Genomic DNA, 9,249 nt, shown 5'->3' on the forward strand with positions numbered 1-9,249 from the left:
TCCAGTCCGGTTTGAACTAAATCCAGTCCAGTCAACAGCTGATCCAGTCCGGTTTGAACTAAATCCAGTCCAGTCAACAGCTGATCCAGTCCGGTTTGAACTAAATCCAGTCCAGTCAACAGCTGATCCAGTCCGGTTTGATCAAAATCCAGTCCAGTCAACAGCTGATCCACTCCGGTTTGATCAAAATCCAGTCCAGTCAACAGCTGATCCAGCCCGGTTTTATCAAAATCCAGTCCAGTCAACAGCTGATCCAGCCCGGTCAACAATTGCTCCAGCCCAGTCAACATCCGAAGCTCCACTCCAGTTTGAACAAACTCCAGTCCCGGTCCATTGGAAACCAACTCGGGTCCGACCAACAACGACGGCGGCCTCAGCCCCGTGGAGGCGTCCCGGTGCACGCCGGAAGACCCGGGTGGAGGTCCAGGAGCCGGAGTTCCCGGTGCCGAGGCCGAGAGGAGGTGGAGGTGAAGATGGTGACGAGGTGGCTGGCGGGGGGAGGGTGGCGGCCGTGGTCGCGCTGGGAGGTGTCAGCCTGACGTCGGGAGCCTGGCTGATCACGTTCGCTCTCAAGCGGCGCAAGTCCGGTGAGTCTTCGGGGTGGCTCCACTAAGAACGATGTGAGCCCTTCTCAATTTGCATCGATCTGTCATCTATGAATAACACATTCCTGCTGCGGAGTAGGGAGCTGGTAGTGACGTTGGGTTGCTCGGTCAATGGCCTGCAGGGTCAACGGCCAGGGCGTGGTGTATTCCGCAAATATGCCCGACTGTGAGGGCGGGCACAAGCCGGCGTGAGTAGGTGAAACGTTGAGTTTTATAAGGGCACCACGGGGTGACCAGCCCCTCCCCACCCAGCCCCACCCCTCCCACCCCCCAGCCAGCCCCACCCAGCCCCTCCCCACCCAGCCCCTATCTCCACCCTCCCTCCCCACCCAGCCCCACCCCTCCCACCACCCACCCAGCCCCACCCTTCCCACCCCTTCCACCCCCCACCCAGCCCCTCCCTCCCCACCCAGCCCCACCCAGTCCCTCCCTGCACGACGGACGGACACAATAATCCCCTGTGGGCTGGTGTAACCAGGATGTTCCTACCAGTATAAAAGGGAAATTTGTGAATGTGTGTCTGTTCGAATGTTTAGCGTACTTCCCGACATGCAACAAACTTGAAATTTGGCATGTGGGCAGCTTCCAGACTGTACAGCATGCAAAAAGTCTAAAAAAAGACTTTTGTATTTTGGGGGGGGGGGCGCAAAAATGGATGCATTTTGCACGTCAAGTGAGCGGTGACGTCACATGTGTGATGTCACCCGCATGCGGCAGCGTCACGCGGTGTGCCTGCTGACGTCACGCGGTGCGCCTGCTGACGTCACGCGGTGCGCCTGCTGACGTCACGCGGTGCGCCTGCTGACGTCACGCGGTGCGCCTGCTGACGTCACGCGGTGCGCCTGCTGACGTCACGCGGTGCGCCTGCTGACGTCACGCGGTGCGCCTGCTGACGTCACGCGGTGCGCCTGCTGACGTCACGCGGTGTGCCTGCTGACGTCACGCATCCCCCCACCCTCCGCATCGGCTCGCTCTTCAATATAAAGCGGAAGATTAATCCGTTTGTGTGACGCAACAAAAACTTCCGAACGCTGAGCTCTGACGTCATGTCATTTGCCCGGCTGACGCTGTCTTGGAATCTCGAAGGGAACGCGACAGTTTCCAGCTCGCCGCGTCATTCCCGAGTTGCCGAAATCGACCACGCGCACACGTGGGTCAAGGTTGAATTTCCTTCAGTGAAAAACATCGGATTTAGTTATACATTGATTTGTTTCGGCTTTTTTCTTTAGTGCAAGCTTCAATGTAATTCAGTGAAATAAAAGGGAACATGAAATTCATCCAAGGCAAGATTCCAAGTCCCGGGCGAAGCTGGTTTGAGATAAATGTGTGTTTCTAACCGCGGAAAGGTCTCCGCCAAGCTGATGCGTGTCTCGTTTTTGAGGAGCAAACCGGGTACCCGATACCCGTACCCTACCCGATACCCGGCTACCCGTTTGCGACCCTGGTGCGGCCGGGTACGGGTAAGGAATCAAAGCTCGTTTGCGACCTCTGGTGTCTCGTTTTCGAGGAGCAAACCGGCCACCGCAGATGATAGCGACTCAAGCAAGTTGGTGGTTCATCATCATCTTGGTCGTCGTCGTCGTGTGGAAATGTGTAGCAGCAGCAGCAGCCAAATCACTCTAAAGCGCGTGACGGTGTTGACTCTAAATGTGGAGGGGACAAATGCACGCGGCCCACGGGGAAAGAGAGACAGAGACTCTAAATACACAGCAGCAGCAGCAGCATCGTCAGGGTTGGGATCGAACCCACGACCACCTGTAGACCAGGCGAGGTAGTCAACATCTCCTAGCCACCGTGATGATGATGATGAGAGAGAGACGCAGACTCCAAATATACAGCAGCAGCAGGCATCGTCAGGATCGGGATCGAACCCACGCCCTCCCGCATATCAGGCGAGGTAGTCTCTCATTTACTTGATACAGCTGTCGTGGCTGTGACGGTTCCACCTGAAGACGGAGGCTTGTGTTGCTTCCGAAACGTCGTGAATTTTTTAATTTGTTTTATTTTACTTTTATTAATTTAAATTTTTAACCTACGTGACTTTACCGAAAAAACCCAAGAGTATGAATCCTTGCAGTCACGAAAGCTTCAAATCTAGAATTAGTCAACATCTCCTAGCCACCGTGATGATGATGATGAGAGAAACACGCAAATTCCAAATATACAGCAGCAGGGATCGTCAGGATTGGGATCGAACCCACGTCCTCCTGCATACGAGGCGAGGTAGTCAACATCTCACAGCCACCGTGATGATGATGAGAGAGAGAGACGCAGACTCCAAATACACAGCAGCAGCAGGCGTCGTCAGGGTCGGGACTTGATACACCAGGCGAGGTCGTTAACATCCCCTAGCCAACGTGATGCTTGTGTACCACGCGTGTCACACAAGCGTGTCACACGCGTGGTCCGCTCATGGATATTTTAAAGCTCATATTTAATTCACGGAAAGCCCATGGTGACGCATTCATAAGGACGCTTTCATATTTCACGTTTTAAATATGCATCGCCTCTCCCCCCTCCCCCCCTCTCTCCCCCCACTCCCCCCCACTCTCCCCCCTCCCTCTCTCCCCCTCCCTCTCCCCCCCCTCTCTCCCCCCACTCCCCTCCCCTCTCTCCCCCCACTCTCCCCCTCTCTCCCCCCCCCTCTCTCCCCCCTCTCTCCCCCCCCCTCTCTCCCCCCTACTCTCCCCCCCACTCTCCCCCCCACTCTCCCCCCACTCTCCCCCTCCCTCTCTCCCCCCTCCCTCTCTCCCACAGGCTCCTTCTTCTTGCAGCACAATCAAACGCGGTGACGTCATCACTTCTAAGAATTCTGATTTCGAACAAAATATCTTCCCAGAGAACGCGAAAAAGAGAGAGTCAAATAACACTGGTCAACAACAAAACAACATTTATTGCCTGGACTTTTGCAGCTGTTTTAGACTCATTTCAGGGTGCTGATTCCAAATCTGATCTCAGATTTGCTCTATCACATCTCATTTTTATGCTATCGGCATACCCCATTTTCATTGATTTTACCCGAAATTAACTCTGTCACTTATGATTGCAAGTTGTTGCGAGTCAGTGACTGCTTTAGTGTTAAAATAAGGTGCTGTATTTTTAGGATAGTGTTTATAATATAATTTAATGTAGATATCCACATTTATTTAATATTTTTCTTCTGCAGTTTTTATTGAAAATGCAATATCTCAAAAACCTGATGTGATAGACAAAAACTGATGCCAGATTTGGAATCAGCACCCCAAAATTACATTAACACCGTTGGAATACCTTATGCCAGAAAAAGTGTGTTGACCAGTGTAATACGGGTTAAAGTATTGACACTGCAACGCTGGCACGCCTCGCTCGTTCACTCACTCACTCACCCGTACCCCACCCTTTCCCACTGGCGAACCGAACCGTGCCAGGGCTGGCCCCCTGGCACGACACATCATACACGGGTGGTGGTTGCTTTGCTTTTTTCCCACTGCGGCCGTTTGCCGAACCGAGCTGGAACTCGTTCATCCGGCGCCGCCCACTCGCGTCTCCGCTTGTCCACCGCGCGTGGTGACGTCGGCACGGCACGGCTCGGCTTGCGCAGTGGAAAAACAACAACAACCCGAGCCATCGCGGGGCCGGATCATCTCGTGCACGGCTCTGAGTCTCAAGACACGTTCAGGAGGGTGCTGCCACTGCCGCGGCCATGAAACGTTGGGAAACCGGAGCATCCCAGATAACCCCAGAGACCCCCCAGAGAAACCCCAGAGACCCCCCCGTATCACTGTACGCCTACAACACCTGGCAAGCCTACCCCACCCCACCCCTACCCCCGCCCGGTGCTGATCGCCCTTCCAGGACTCGGGCCAAGCTCAAGAGCTGCTGACCGCGGGAGGGGCGAGAGGCGGGGGAGGGTTTGCGGCGTGGTGCATTCTGGGTGACGGGGTGCATTGTGGGTGATTTTGTTCGTTTGTAATAAATGTGAAATGTGTTTTATCCTAAAAACAACCGCACCGTACTGTACGTGTGTTCAATGTGACGTTACATCGTGGGCATCTCGTGAGGAGAGTGGATCCCCCGTCGTGCTAATGTGGAATTTCCAGCAGTGGCTCAGGACCGCCGACAATGGACGCCTCTGGTCAAACACAACGGGGCCCACGGAAGTGGACATCACAGAGTTACCTCTGAGATCGCGTCACTGAGCGTGAGTCGATGGGTCTCTGTGCGTGAGTTGATGGGTCTCTGTGCGTGAGTCGATGGGTCTCTGTGTGGTGAGTCGATGGGTCTCTGTGTGAGTCGATGGGTCTGTGTGTGTGAGTCGATGGGTCTCTGTGTGGTGAGTTGATAGGTCTCTGTGTGAGTCGATGGGTCTGTGTGTGTGAGTCGATGGGTCTGTGTGTGTGAGTCGATGGGTCTCTGTGTGTGAGTCGATGGGTCTCTGTGCGTGAGTCGATGGGTCTCTGTGTGGTGAGTCGATGGGTCTCTGTGTGGTGAGTCGATGGGTCTCTGTGTGAGTCGATGGGTCTCTGTGTGTGAGTCGATGGGTCTCTGTGTGGTGAGTCGATGGGTCTCTGTGTGGTGAGGCGATGGGTCTCTGTGTGAGTCGATGGGTCTCTGTGTGAGTCTATGGGTCTCTGTGTGTGAGTCGATGGGTCTCTGTGTGTGAGTCGATGGGTCTCTGTGCGTGAGTTGATGGGTCTCTGTGTGTGAGTCGATGGGTCTCTGTGTGAGTCGATGGGTCTCTGTGTGAGTCGATGGGTCTCTGTGTGAGTCTATGGGTCTCTGTGTGTGAGTCGATGGGTCTCTGTGTGAGTCGATGGGTCTCTGTGTGAGTCGATGGGTCTCTGTGTGAGTCGATGGGTCTCTGTGTGAGTCGATGGGTCTCTGTGTGAGTCGATGGGTCTCTGTGTGAGTCGATGGGTCTCTGTGTGAGTCTATGGGTCTCTGTGTGTGAGTCGATGGGTCTCTGTGTGAGTCGATGGGTCTCTGTGTGAGTCTATGGGTCTCTGTGTGTGAGTCGATGGGTCTCTGTGTGAGTCGATGGGTCTCTGTGTGTGAGTCGATGGGTCTCTGTGTGTGAGTCGATGGGTCTCTGTGTGAGTCGATGGGTCTCTGTGTGTGAGTCGATGGGTCTCTGTGCGTGAGTCTATGAGTCAGTCGTCAACTGGCTGCACCTTGCTGTGTGCACGTGGTCCCGTGCACGTCTGTGGCACAGACTGTGCATTGTGCATTGCAACTGTGCATCGCAGTCGTCCATTCCAATCGTGCATTGCAACTGTGCATTGCAACTGTGCATTGCAATCGTGCATTGCAACTGTGCATTGCAACTGTGCATTGCAACTGTGCATTGCAATCGTCCATTGCAACTGTGCATTGCAACTGTGCATTGCAGCTGTGCATTGAAATCGTGCATTGCAATCGTGCATTGCAACTGTGCATTGAAATCGTCCATTGCAACTGTGCATTGCAACTGTGCATTGCAATCGTGCATTGCAACTGTGCATTGCAGCTGTGCATTGAAATCGTGCATTGCAGCTGTGCATCGCGACTGTGCATTGCAACTGTGCATTGCAGCTGTGCATTGAAATCGTGCATTGAAATCGTGCATTGCAACTGTGCATTGCAACTGTGCATTGAAATCGTGCATTGCAATCGTGCATTGCAATCGTGCATCGCAAACGTGCATTTCAACTGTGCATTGAAATCGTGCATTGCAACTGTGCATTGCAACTGTGCATTGAAATCGTGCATTGCAATCGTGCATTGCAATCGTGCATCGCAAACGTGCATTTCAACTGTGCATTGAAATCGTGCATTGCAACTGTGCATTGCAACTGTGCATTGAAATCGTGCATTGCAGCTGTGCATTGCAACTGTGCATTGAAATCGTGCATTGCAACTGTGCATTGCAGCTGTGCATTGAAATCGTGCATTGCAACTGTATTCGAGGCCGTGCCACGTGCTCGCCGGTGACGCGTCCTGCGCGTCACGCGATGGAGGCCGCGGCTGCGCGTGACCACGTGGTGGTGGGCGGGGCTCTTGTCGAGTCCCCTGGGGCAACGTCACTGCTGACAGCTGCTGCTGCAGCTGCGGCCGTCACAACACACGGACACAAAGACAAAGATCCCCCTGGCAGACTGTTGGGGCAAGTGCTGTGAGCGAGTAGCACCTAGAAAGGCCGGCACTGTGGCACACGAGGGGGTGGGTGGCCAACACCACGCCCGGCCGCCTTTGTCTCCCCAGTGGCGATATTTACTACACACCGTACCGGGTAATCATTTGAGGCTGAGTCGACCTAGGGGAGGCCCAAGACCGGTTCAGATAATCGTCACCGGTGTTGGCCGTGAGCGCAGCGCGCTAACCGCTACACTACCGCTCCCCCTACTGCTATCACCACAAACACACACGGACACACACACACACGGATACACACACACGGACACACACACACACGGACACACACACACGGACACACACACACACGGATACACACACGGACACACACACACGGATACACACACACGGATACACACACACGGATACACACACACACGGACACACACACACACACACGGATACACACACACACGAACACACAACAAAGACAAAGATCCCCCGTGTAGCCTAAACAGACTGTAGGGGCAAGTGCTGTTAGCGAGCACCTATAAAGGCCAGCACGGCACACGAGGGGGTGGGTGGCCAGCACCACGCCCGACCGCCTTTGTCTCCCTAGCGGCGATGTTTACACATCGCACCAGGTACTCATTTGAGGCTGAGTCGACCTAGGGGAGGCCCGGGACCGGTTCAGATAATCGTCACTGGTGTTTGCCGTGAACAGGAATCGAACCCGGGTCGCCAGGTTCATAGCGCAGCGCGCTAACCGCTACACTACCGCGGTTAGCGCGCTACTACTGTCCGTGTGTGGACACACACACACGGACACACACACGGACACACACACACGGACACACACACACACGGATACACACACACGGACACACACACACCGATACATGCACACACACGGACACACACACACGGACACACACACACGGACACACACACACACGGACACACACACACGGACACACACACGCGGGGATTCTCATTCTCTGGCCTCGTCGTGTTTCCATCGCCGTTCTGTCTCGCCATGGACACAGCGTGCTTGCGCCTGTCAGAGATCACGTGTCAGAATACACGTGTCAGAGTACGCAGGAGGTCGTGGGTTCGATCCCGTCCCTGTCAATGCCTACTGCTGCTGCTGCTGTATATTTGCAGTCTGCATCTCGCTCTCCTTGGTTGCGTGGCATTTTCTCCTGCAGGTCCTCCCTCCACATCGAGCAACACGCGCTCAGAATATTTGGCTGCTGCTCGCAATTTCCACTCGACGAGACACTTTCGTTGAGCTCTCATTCCGTGACGGCCAGGTCGCTTCTGCCAAAGAGCGACATTGGCAGCTCAGTGGGTCTTACCTGGTCAACTAAAACACATTCCTCCTGCGGAGGGAGCTGGTAGGAACGTCGGGTTGCTCGGTCAATGGCCTGCAGGGTCAACGGCGGCGTGGTGTATTCCGCAAATATGCCCGACTGTGAGGGCGGGCACAAGCCGGCGTGAGTAGGTGAAACGTTGAGTTTTATAAGGGCACCACGGGGTGACCAGCCCCTCCCCACCCAGCCCCCACCCCTCCCACCCCCCACCCAGCCCCACCCTCCCCTCCCAGCCCCTCCCCACTCTCCCCTCCCCACCCAACCCCACCCCCCACCCAGCCCCACCCTCCACTCCCAGCCCCTCCCCACCCTCCCCACCCAGCCCCTCCCCAATAAAGGACGTCAGACACTAGAAATTGTGATTTTCAATGGGTTATTACATGGTTCAATAAAGGACGTCACTCACTACAGACGCTGATTCTCAATAGGCATTAACAAGGTTAAATTAAAGACGCCGGTCATAACAGACAATCTAAATAGGTACTTACATGGTTCAATAAAGGACGTACCTCCCAACAGAAGATGAATCTCAATGACCCCTCACGTGGTTAAATAAAGGACCTCAATAACAATAAATAATCGCAACAGGGCCTCACAAGGTTAAATAAGGACCGCCAGTTGCACGAGACATGGTTAAATAAAGGACGCAGACTCACATGAGAACAACCAACCTCAATGGCTCTCACAAGGTTGAATAAAGACCCGTCAGTCACACGAGACAATTCATCGCAATAGGCCCTTACAAGGTTAAATAAAGGACTCGGCTCTCCCATGGTTAAATAAAGGACTCGGCTGTCACGTGGTTAAATAAAGGACTATCCCAACGCATGGTTAAATAAAGGACTATCCTCTCCCATGGTTAAATAAAGGACTCGGCTCTCCCATGGTTAAATAAAGGACTCGGCTGTCACGTGGTTAAATAAAGGACTATCCCAACGCATGGTTAAATAAAGGACTATCCTCTCCCATGGTTAAATAAAGGACTCGGCTCTCCCATGGTTAAATAAAGGACTCACATCTCGCATGGTTAAATAAAGGACTATCCCACTCCATGGTTAAATAAAGGACACGACTGTCACGTGGTTAAATAAAGGACGTCTACTCACACGAAGACAATGAACCTCAATGGTCCCTCCCTCTACGACCACTGAAACCCATGGGAACCGGTTCCGCCCCACCCA

The sequence above is a fragment of the Lethenteron reissneri genome, chromosome 71 (assembly GCF_015708825.2).
Source record: "Lethenteron reissneri isolate LAM-NWPU_2019-01 chromosome 71, ASM1570882v1, whole genome shotgun sequence".
Taxonomy (NCBI): domain Eukaryota; kingdom Metazoa; phylum Chordata; class Hyperoartia; order Petromyzontiformes; family Petromyzontidae; genus Lethenteron; species Lethenteron reissneri.